The sequence below is a fragment of the Armigeres subalbatus genome, chromosome 2, assembly GCF_024139115.2.
Source record: "Armigeres subalbatus isolate Guangzhou_Male chromosome 2, GZ_Asu_2, whole genome shotgun sequence".
NCBI classification, from domain to species: Eukaryota; Metazoa; Arthropoda; class Insecta; order Diptera; family Culicidae; genus Armigeres; species Armigeres subalbatus.
Window position 1 is genome coordinate 158,689,233 of NC_085140.1, and position 12,307 is coordinate 158,701,539.

At 41.7% G+C, this 12,307-nt stretch overlaps 1 protein-coding gene across 1 annotated transcript in view; it reads left to right on the top strand.

Annotated features, from left to right (window-relative positions):
- Positions 1 to 12,307, top strand: part of LOC134211083 (cyclin-dependent kinase 14) — a 460,569-nt gene that overhangs the window by 396,465 nt on the left and 51,797 nt on the right. The window lies entirely within an intron of this gene.

Sequence of the window (12,307 nt, forward strand, 5' to 3'; positions counted from 1 at the left end):
CATTTCAACTTGTTTTACAGAGCTGTGTGAAAAAATATGGTCCTCAACACCAACTGAGCAAGCACAATGTTTTATCATTACTTCTCGGTGGGGGCGTCCTATCCGGTTTTGTTTTTTTTCGCACTTGTATACATGTTCGATCAACTTGGTTCGTAAATCCTGGCGTAGTGGAACAAATTTTAAATCCATCTATATGATTCCATTTGACCCTATGAGTCATGAAAAAAATTAATTGGGAAATCTTCTACTTGGTGCCGCTAGTGTATAGGAAACCACCAGTTTTGTTCGATATCTCGGGATCTATGTATAGAATTTAGGAAGTTGCTGTCTTCTACAAAGTTGTTCAGAGGTTGAAAATCAATATGTTGAAAAACCAATATGTTAACAATTAATTGCATATTATTCGGCAACCCGGCTACAAAGCAAGACCATGCTGAGGGTGGCTGAGTTCAATTCCCGGTGCCGGTCTAGGCAATTTTCGGACTGGAAATTGTCTCGACTTCCCTGGGAATAAAAGTATCATCGTGTTAGCCTCATGATGCAAAAATGGTAACGTGCATTTCTCGCAGTTAATAACTGTGGAAGTGCTTAATGAACACTAAGTTGTGAGGTGGCTTTGTCCCGAAACATGTGCTGTGCATATGCACAGCCAAGATATTTAATACCAATATGTTGACAAAACTGTTTTGTTTAGAATTCATCCGGAAGGCGGCGTTGCTGCATATTAGAGATCAGTTTGCTTCGATATCTCGGGATCTGTGAGATTTAGAAAGTAGCCATTTACTACAGTTATTTGGGAATTGAAAACCAATGTGTTGAGAAAAGTGGATTTGGTAGTCATATGGTTACCGTTTCTGCCTCATATGCAGGAGGCCGTGGGTTCATTCTCTGGCGCGTTTCATTCCTACTTTGTATCTTTCTTTATACATGTTGACTTTATATATCAACTTGACTATTCAAGCAATAACTGTTAGGGGTCGTACACTTATCACGTAATCAATTTTCCTGGGTTTTTCGACCCCTCCTCCCCCCATGTAAGATTTTTCCCATACAAATGATTTTTTTATTTATATGGCGCGTAAGAAAACAACAGACCCCCCCTCCCCCAAAAGTGCTTACGTAATATGTGTACGGCCCCTTAGCAGTGTTGTCCTACGCTCTATGAAAAAAAATCTGCTCTTTGATTTTACACCATCTAAACGATTTTATAATCTTAATTTAGTAAGCGCGATTAGTAGAAGGATATTTGAATTTTCTAAATTTCATGTCAAATTGGCAAAAAAAAATGCTAAGCAGAGCCTCAGGAGCGTGCGCTGTAAATACACTCCAGTGTATTTTCAGTACGCGGCTCCAGCGTGCATTTTGACGTAGGACTACGCCTTTCCGGAACATTGGGGGGTCATTCTGCAGTTTCAAATTTGAGACCGTCACGAAAAGTGGTCAGGAAGTATGGGCTAATAACTCAGCCGTCTTTCAACCGATTTTAAAGATTTTAGTGTTAATCGATTGACGAACTCTTTAAGATTTTGCTCAACTATCGAAAACATGAATTCAAAGTGCTGAACTATTGAAAAATTGAATTTTACTAGGCACTGAAAATCGGTAAACCAACCAATCGCGTATGTGCATCGCAAGCACAGACATCAAAATCGTGCAACCTACGGGCTCGACTCCAATCCTCAGTTCAACTAAATTTTCTCGGAGAGCGGACACAACGATGACGCCCGTAGCAGCAGTTTCAGCAGAAAGTGGAACATCGAGAGGCCATCGCCAAAAGCAACAATCTTCGGACTATCGTTTAGTTACTGTTAGTGGCGCATTTTGGAAAGAAAATCGGCTCTTCTCAGGACCAAAATTTTATGAGAAGAAAGAGTTGATTGCAAAAATGGCAGCGATTACGGTCCCCGGATACCAGTGGCGTCACTGAAATGTTTTCTTAATAGTGACTATTTAGCAGAAAAGTGAAATTTTTACGCAAGATACAATCTATCGTTTGTTTGCTATGAATGATTAGAAAGGCGCATTGTGGATCAAAATCGATTCTTGTCAAATGTACTATTGAGAGGTAGAGCCGAAATATTTTCTCCAAAGTGCACATCATAACCGCTTGACGACGGTAGAAATTTGGAATCTGCTATCTATTAAAAGTGCGGGAAGCAAACAATGATGACGACTCACATCATTGAGTTGCATCAAATGAGATCCCAAGATTCTGATTTCGGTGTACTTGCTGTTTATTATTGGAAAGGCGCGTCATTGGAAACAAAATCATCTTTTTACACGAGAGAAGGTTGAGCCGAGACAAAAATCTGCAAAAACGCAAATCATAATCGCTTGGTGACGGGCAAAATTCTTTGTCTGTAGCAGCCGATGCGCTCCTTGCATGGAGATGTTGCAAAACAATGTATTAGAATGGATGACGTCTATCGTGTTTCAGCGGCAAATCCTAAATTGGCTGACAGTGGCATCAGTAGTGGTAAATCATTTCAAAATTTTGATTTCCGGTGTGCACGGTACGAAAATTTCTCTCCTCTTTGAGTGAGACTGTTTCCCTAAAAGGGCCGTTTTAAGTGAAGCTACTTCCTCGTTCATTTACTAGGAGCTGACTTACTTGGTGACGACTTTGGAACCCTCCGAAACGGCGGGCTTGAACAGCTCGACACGCACGAAGATGTCGTTTATGAGGCTGTTTATAATACTCGACGCCTTCGATGAGACGCCCTTGATGAAATGATTTAGAAAAAAAAATGCGTGAACTTTCCAAAATAACCGTTTTTACGGACGTTCCGGATTATCCGGAAGGCCATCTGGTAGCCATCTGCATTCATAGCAGAGTAAGGACTGTGTATTAACTCTCAGATCACTGTCAGATATGGTTCAAAAAAACAAAAATACGCTACTCTAGACTTGAAACTTGACAAACTGTTAAGAAAATTATTTTGAGCTTTTTAGTGGAATGTCTTCACTTGCCATAAGACGAGTTTGTACAATCCCATTGAAATTCCACCACTTAAGTGACAAAATGACCATTTCTGATTATCCGGAAGGCCGTCTGGTGGCCACTTGCGATCATAGCTGGGTAAGTACTGTGAATTAGCTCCAAGCTCACCGTCAGAGTTTGTTTGGAAAAAAAATCGCTGCTTTAGGACGAACTTTCCAAAATGACCATTTTTACGGACGTTCCGGATTATCCGGTAGGCCGTCTGGTGGCCACCTGCGATCATAGCAGAGTAAGAAATGTATTTTTACTCCAAGATAACTATCAGAAATGGAAAAAATGCGCTTCTTTAGGGCGAACATTCCAAAATTACCATTTTTACGGACTTTCCGGGGTTTCCAGAAGGTCATCTGGTGACAACCTACGGTTATATGTGAGTAAGAACTGAGAATTACCATTGTCAGAAATGCTACAATTCCCACTACCTTAGGATGAATTGTTAATGAAATAAATGAATAATTCATTTTCGATCACTTTTTCCCGTACACCTGATCCTTTTATTTAATTATATTTTCCCGAACCTTCCACTTTTGATATATTCTCAGTTGGAAAAGACATAATTATTGTGAGAAATACATAGTGGTTTAGTGCAAATTGGTCAACTGACTGAAAAGATATCTCACTTTTACTTTACTTTACACTTAACGAGGTTTCAAACATGCAACGTATCCGTGTTACATCGGTTGAAGGTCTCTAGTAAACGCGTAGTGAGTCAGATTCTATAAAATTTTAAATGATTCAGTTCTATCAAAGTTAATTGCCTATTTTCTGAACTCTATCCCGTAACGCTGGGTAGACACCTTTGCGTGGTGTGCTACGGTGTAAGATCTACAACGGTCACATTGTCAGCTACAGGCAAATCCTGAAAAACTCAGATGTGAATATGTACATTATGTCCAACCACTTTCCTTCGATGGAACTTGAACTCACGAACCTCAGTACGCTCGACTCTGGTGCTTTTAACCAACTAAGCTACGAAGAACCTCCGTCGGCCTGCGCAACTTAGTGGCTACTGAATAAGCCCGTGATTCCAAAATTGGTCGCAAAATCGAAACACTCGCAATCCATTTTCCAACCCGGAAAAAGTACCATAGACTCAACAGTCTAAATAATTGAATTGCTCTAAGATATACAATAGCATATATTGTTTCTTGATGGTTGCACATATAGTAGGGTGGCTCAAATTAGTATGGGAAAACCTATTTTCAATTTTTTTGATGGGTCGCCCTCTTATTCAGTTCTTTTTGATGCCCTGATACTCTGGACAAAATTTCAGCCAAATCGGTGCTAATAACTTAGCCGGGCAAACTCTTACCTTCTCGCGATTTTCTGCATAACATTCTGTATTAAATTTTTCAAGATCCGAATGATTATCATAGTTCTTCATCGTAAGTTGTGCCGTCCAACTGCAAATCACTGTTTTTGGATGTTTCTGCATACATTTTTCCATATAAACTTCCAACGAGTTTAGCACCGCCCAATCGTTGACCGATTATGTAGTATCAACACCGTGGATATAATATGGCAACATAGGTTTCTAATGTTACAATACTTGCAATTGTTTTGACGTTGGACAACGTCTTACCCGAAGATACTGGGTGTCAAATCAGATTCTAAAATTGGGGACCGTCACGAAATCAGGCAAGATTTTAAACGTTAATAGAGCCTTTATCTTTCGATGGATTTATATATCAATACTCGGCAACTCTACAGCAATTTGTCAATTTCATTGAAGCTTTTGATTATTTACGATAAACTTTTGAAAATTTCAATTCTTGTCCTACCTAGTAAAAATATCAGAACCAACCAATCCCGTTCGTGCATTCCCAACACCGATATCAGACAAGATGTAAGTTACGGGTCTTGTGATCTACCGTTTCCGGTTATAAAAAGTCGCGTCATTTCTGTACGATGATCCACTGTGAGTGGTCACGGAGATCGGGAACGGAGAGCGTGCCGGTGGTTTCTGCATCTGTAGCGGTTTAACTGCAAACTATCGAGTGGCTGTCGGCGTAAAATTTTCTTGCATGTTTCTGGATCGGGTTTTGTTGCAGAACCAATAAATTGATTCTTTTTAGAACCACCATTTTCAGGGGAGGTACGAGGAGACGTGGCCCCGGGTTTCTTCAAATCTTATATACCAAAACCAACCCTTTTTTTGAACATTTTGGGGTCCCCACAAACTGTCGGGCCCGGGGCCCCATTCCGGCTAAATGCGGTCCTGACGGTTTTATACAAGAGAAGGTCGTTGTTTGGAGAAAGTTGCCGTCCGTAGCAGAATCACGAACGCGCGTTGGAGGGAAATGCTACAAATATTTATTCGCATGGCTGGTAACAGAGGCTCAAAATTCTGATTTGGTTTTGTTACTGTTTGTGACTGGAAAGGCGAATTATTGAAAATCAACCGTTTCTTCAAGTATCTCATGGATGTTGCTATCCACGCGAATAAATTTCTTCAGCGTCTTTCTCTGACGCGCGCTTGTAATTCTGCTACTGACGGAAACTATCTGCCATAACCAAGCGAATCATTTGTACTTTGATCAAAATTCGTCTCACCTCAAGTTGTGGCTGAAGAGCTGCTTTCACTGATGGTTGCCAATCGTTAGTACTTCAGACAAGAAAATTTAATCTGAGCGCTGCTTATGCTGAAGACGACTACGACGACCGCACGACCCACACCACGGTCTCTTGGCGGTATCTCGAACGGAATGGCTCTCACGCGCGGAAAAGCTGCTTTCTTGTAATCAATAAAGTTGACCCTGTAGCCACGCCCTTTTGGTGAGTGTTACGGTTACACAATATTTGCACTCATACCGATCAACAAAGAGGCGCGACTGATCTACTGTGGTATTCTGCTACCAGAATCCACACAGAATGTATTTTCAGATTTTCCATCATTCATTGTTGTTGTTTTTGCTGGTCCATCTCACCGTGAGTACATTGTGTCCATTTGTCCGTGTCGTCAATCCAATGATCGTTGCATTGCTCGGTTGCCATTTTATCCGGGTAACGTTGGAGGAATGCCTCCGAGAAGAACAAGTTGTCAGTCGTCATCGGGCAGCCGTGACGGTAAGGCACGTACCCCAAACGCCACCGTATGGGCTGCGGATCCGGCGACTGACGAGGGTTTGTTGGAGGGGCTGGGAATCGAATCCTTGATCATCCGCTTGTAAGGCGAACGTGTAGCCAACAATACGGGACCCCCCCAGGCGCGACTGATAGGGCTGATGGGATTTATTAGCATAGTTACGGTGTACTTCGTAGATTGGACACTAGTGATACTCATGTTTTTCTTTTGAAATCATCATTCAGATTGCTATCAGAAATCAAGGTGGGTGTGGTTCTTCTTCTTCTTATTGGCATTACATCCCCAAACTGGGACAGAACTGCCTCGCAGCTTAGTGTTCATTAAGCACTTCCACAGTTATTAACTGCGAGGTTTCTAAGCCAAGTTACCATTTTTGCATTCGTATATCATGAGGCTAACACGATGATACTTTTATGCCCAGGGAAGTCGAGACAATTTCCAATCCGAAAATTGCCTAGACCGGCACCGGGAATCGAACCCAGCCGCCCTCAATGTGGTCTTGCTTTGTAGCCGCGCATCTTACCGCACGGCTAAGGAGGGTCCCTAGCAGCACAATTCACGTTGATTTGGTTGCTAAAACTAATATGTGACCCAATTAGGTCGTATATGAGTATCAGAAACATATTTACAACATGTGTGTTGCTCGAGGTGGGTGTGGTCCTTGATTTCAATTTAGGATAAAAATCACAAAAGCATAAGGATTACTACTCCTGGCCTCGCCCATCTTCACCGTAACTTGGGAGAGGTAGGAAGTGTTGATGTAGTACTTACTTAACGAGAGGCCCCCGACTCAGCGACACCCTCATAAGTACCACGGAGTTGGATATTGGGGAAGGTATTCTTTGGGTCAGGATTTGCTTGTAGCTGACAATGTGACCGTGGTAGATCTTACACCGTAACACACACCCAGCGTTACGGGGGTGATGGGGCTTATGGGATGGATTATAAGAAAACTGTTTCCCCTCGCGCGCGTGGCATTTGCTGAAGCAAATTTTATTCTAGCCCATGGCGTGGGTCGTGTGGTCCTCTCTTCGACAGCTGTTAGTGATTCGAAAGATGCATTATTAGAAATTAATCGCTTCTTCTCGGAGCCACTATTCTATTCAAAGGAAGATTGGGCGAGACGAATTTGTTCAAAGTACGACGTCAGTCAGTTGCCGTCCGTAGCAGAATCACGAGCGCGTATCGAAGGGAATTGTTACAATAATATCCTTACGTTGTCCAACGTCTACCTTGCGGTCGTGTCTTGTACACAACCCTTCACTAAATCCATAGTTGAATAATAATGGCTTTAAACATTTGTTAGTTTCTCCTGACCTAAAGTAAAAGTGGGTGGTAATCTAATTGCGGCAGAAAAAAACACAAATACTCCAAGAAAAGTACTTCGGAACCATGTACATTTTTTTAAAACATGAATGTTACTATTAGAAAGTTTTTTTTATTTGCAGCGTAAACACGAGTATGATACTAACTTACTTGATACTTGATACTTGATGGGCTACAGCTCTTCGATGAACCTACGCCGAATGGAGTATCCTTCTCCACTGGACTCGATCCTGGGCCAATCGCTTCCAGTCGCCCTGAACATTGAGCGCCCTCAGGTCCTCTTCAACTGCAAAATCCATAGTGTACGCGGCCTTCTACGAAGCCTGCGGCCTCTTCCGGGTTCTCTACTAAATATTATCTTCGCATGACGTTCTTCCGGCATACGAACAACGTGACCAGCCCACCGTAGTCTGCCGTGTTGTATAAGCTTATTAATATCCAGCCCTTTACTACCTGGTACAATTCGTGATTCATGCGACGCCGCCAGATACCGTTCTTTTGTTTACCGCCGAGTATTGTCCGTAGCACCTTACGCTCAAACACTCCGAAAGCTCTCCGATCAGTCTCCTTTAACGTCCATGTTTCATGGTCGTAAAAAGCCACCGGAAGAATCAGAGTAGTATACAGCGCGAGTTTTGTTTGCAGACTACGGGACTTAAGCAGGTTACGAAGTCCGTAATAAGCCCTATTTGCATCCCAGGAGCATATGCGATCTTGCGATAATGGTACCGCTTCTTTGCACTCCAGCTCTCCTAATCGCTCCCTCGCGCGCTATATTGAACAGTAGATTCGAGAATGCATCACCCTGCTTTAATCCATCTAAGGTAACAAATGACGTCGATATTTCATCCGCAACCCTTACACTTGATTTCGATCCGTCCAAAGTTATACGAATCAGCCGTATCAGTTTCGCCGGAAAACCATGTTCAAGCATAATTTGCCATAATTCATTCCGTTTCACTGAATCGTAGGCCGCCTTGTCTGCAAGTTGTACTCCCGGAATTTATCAAGGATTTGTCTCAGGGTAAACATTTGATCCGTTGTCGATCGGCCCTCACGAAAACCTGCTGGGTATTCGCCGACGAAGGACTCTTCAAGAGGTCTCAATCTGTTGAACAGAATACGGGACATAATTTTGTACGCCGAATTAAGGAAGGTTATTCCTCGGTAATTGGCGCACTCCTGTCTGTGCCCTTTCTTAAAGAGAGGGCAAATAAGGCCGTCCAACCAGCTAGCAGGTCTACCCATATTTTCGACATAATATGGTGCAGATCTTCATAACGAGTGTGATACTCAAATTACGTAACGCTTAGAGGAGGGAGGGGGAGAGGGGGTTGAGCGAAGTGTGATGATCCATACAAAATTTTCAGATGTTTCATACAAAAAGTGTGACATAGGGGGGGGGGTTAAAAATGCGTTACGTAATTAATGGATCTTCCCCAAGAAGCTATTCAAAATTATGGAAAGACCAACTGATAGATTTTCATCAACCGAAAAGTCTGTTCTACTCTGAATGTTTAAGATGGCCTTCCATAGGGTCTCTTAGTTGTCAATATAGAATACGAGGCTAGATTTGAATCCTAGCTCGGTTAACCGTTTGCTTTGGAAGTGCTTAAGAGCAATAAGCTGCGATGCGCCAATATCCTGGCTGAGAATTAGTTGATAGTGAAAATAGTTTAACAATGAATTATTTGCTTTGAGCATGCTTACAGCGGCACTCTAGGAGTTTTTTTTTTAATCAGTATGGCAAAAGGCATAATATTAATTACATAAGCACTTAAAAGGGGAGTGAGGGTCTGTCGTTTTGGTAAGCACCATATAAATAAAAAATCATTTGTATGAAAGAAATCTTACAAACAGAGAAGGGGGTTAGGGAAACCCAGAAAATTGCTTGCGTAATAAGTGTACGATCCCATATGAGGTTGAATTTCTTGAAATAAAACATCTTAATCGAAAAAGTATTTGGTAAGCGTAGTAGCGGACACAATCCTTACATAACTGCATAACAAATATTGTTCTCGGAAAACTTCCTACCTTCGAGGAAATCCGCGTTAGATGTCTTTTGCTATACAAATTCGTGGCGGTTAACTTATCCTGGCTATTCGCACATATACATTATGACCTACCTACATTGTCTCACAATGATGAGCGCAGCGGCGCGTTTCGATAGAAAATACATGGGCTAAATGTCGAAGCGTGCCACTGCGCTCATAATTGTAGCTCGACCTTCAGCGCTTGTTTGGCAATAAATGAAAACTAAAATAAATTTAAAAAAAACCTGCTAAATCTACATAGCGTTGATGATGCAGACAGACATTTGTTCAGCTCGACGAGCTGAGTCGATTTGTAAGTATTGACCCGATTTGTCACCCCCGATTACATCACGTTTTCTACCCGATTTTTCCGAAAAAAATTGAAAATTTTAGTCTTTCTTTTCATTTTATTGCAAACAGCAATGATTTTCAAGAAATATTGTGCATCGTCTTTTGCATCGTTTGCATAATAAACCACTTATGAATCATTTCTGAGTACCTGTCAAGAATTCTGTAAGCCGACAAGAAATCTCCGATCACAATTCCCAAGGCATAAAATGATTCATATTTGGTCGGGGTTCAGCCCAACCGCACCAAGCGGCTTTTTGACTGATTTGTGATATTTTGTTCGTAAAAGGACAACGGAAATAGTTTCATATCACTTTAAACGTACATTTGCAGTATGATATCAAGTTTGAGCAGAAAAATCGGTAATTTTTCGTTGGCACTTGGTGCGTTTTGACTGAACCCCGACCATTTGTGAAACAAATTAAAAAAATGAGGATAATTTTTTCCCGATTTTGTCACATTTCCTATTTTATCACCCCAAAATTCACCATGGGTCTCCGAGCCTTCTATAAAAAGTTTGACTTTGGAGTGAAATGATAGCCTATCGGTACAACTTTGTTGTATGAGAAAGGCAAAACATTTGCATCTAACCCGTTGAAACATACAAAGTGATTGTATAAAAAAGCAATCTAGATTCCCACAATTTCACTTATTAGTTTGTTAAACATATCCCCTTTCCACTCCTGAAAGAATACCGTTTCCATCGGTCTCCCCATTGGATTCACAACTCATCATTTATTGATGATGCACATCGTACACACCCGCAGAGCTTTGCGAGTCTCTTCGCACACAGAAATCCCTTTTCACATGTGGTGCAGTTCAGCTTCCTGCTAACTCTGACACCATAGATTTACCCGGAATCAGATATGAATGCTTCGGGACCAACAACGCGATCCCGGCACATTCATTTTCTCCATTCCCATGCACACATGCTGTCCGGATTGGAAGCAATTTTTAGTTTTGGAGCTGAAGCGATGCGATGGCGGCTTCCAAACGTGACCTAATTCCAGTCCATAACATAAAGTTGTCCGTCCCGGCTCCCGAGTCAGAAAGCGGAAACTCACTAGTCCGATGTGACAAGATGCATTTTTGGTTTGACGCTGAGCTTTGACCGACGACGACCGTCCGTGTTGGTTCGATTTACAACCGGCAGCGTACTTGGAACGGAATAGTGGCGAACTGTTCCGCCTTTCCAAGCGACTATGGTTTGTGGATGCACCCGACGTGGTATGAAAAACACAGCTAGCAGCTTTTTGCAATGTAGACAGGCAGAGGGTCCTTTGCCGGAGGTGAAGAAACCCCGAAAGAAATGCACTGAAACCACATGACGGCAAAGCTAAAGCAGTCACACTTTCCGACCACGTTGGTGGTGTCCTACGATGCATAACGAATTGCAATGACAGGAAATGAATACGTTGTTTCCGGCGACACATGAATGGGGATTCTATTTGGTGGGGGAAGACTGGTGAAGACTTCCGGAGAATCGTATCGTAATGATTTTGGCAAGTTTCGTCGAAGGAAATGTTGCTGGATCGTGTGGCTTAGTATATTATTGCCTTTTGATAATTACTCGTTCGTAGCTTTCATAAGCTAGCACAGCAAACTTTGTTTTTTGATGTCCTATTTTCGTCATAACTTTTAAACGTAACAACCGATTATTCAAGGAATAATGTTTGAAATTAGTTTATTAAGCATAAACTAATGTGAAATCAAAACACAATTCAACGATATATTATCAATGAATTGATAATTAGTTTTCAACATAACACAGCTCTCATCAATTCGTAGAATATCAAACGCGTACTTTCGTGTGGTGAAACATGGTAATTTATTTTCCTGTTTCTAATTAAACTTCCAAATTTGGGTCTGTTTCATGCCACAAATCCAATTTCGAATCACGTGGTTTTCTATTTCAGACATTCGTCGCCTCCCTCCAGCATTGAGGTGGTGCTTAGTCACATCACCTACACAAGGCCCTTATTTAGCATGGCCTGCAATGCTGTAGCTGTAATATTGGTTTGTCACGGGTTTCATTCGCTTCAGCAGACATTTCAGGAATAATGTTCCACCAAATAGTTGGTCTTCCAATTAGCTTCAGAAAGGAAATATATAGACCTAAGTCTGTTATAAACGTATTTCGTTTTGCAAAAAAAAAACAACGAATGAAACCAACGTATGAATGACTGTGTGGTAGAAATATCAGTTACATCTTCACTGAGTTTCCTTGGAAAATGTAATTAATACTATTGATGACCCTGATGACGATGTCCGGCACTGTTGAATTCCACCGCTGGCAGCGAAGATTGATTGCCAATTAGATAGATACCTTTCCCCGGTCGTAGTCGCTCGGTATTTTGCGGTGACGTTTAATTTACTGTCGATTGTGCCACAATTGATCAAGCATCCAGACGATTCGAGTGCATATTGCTTGCAAGTGCTCTGGCATGCGCTTGACATAATTGAAACTATTCAAAGTGTCCTTCAGGGAACGAGCGAAAACGTTTCAATATGTAT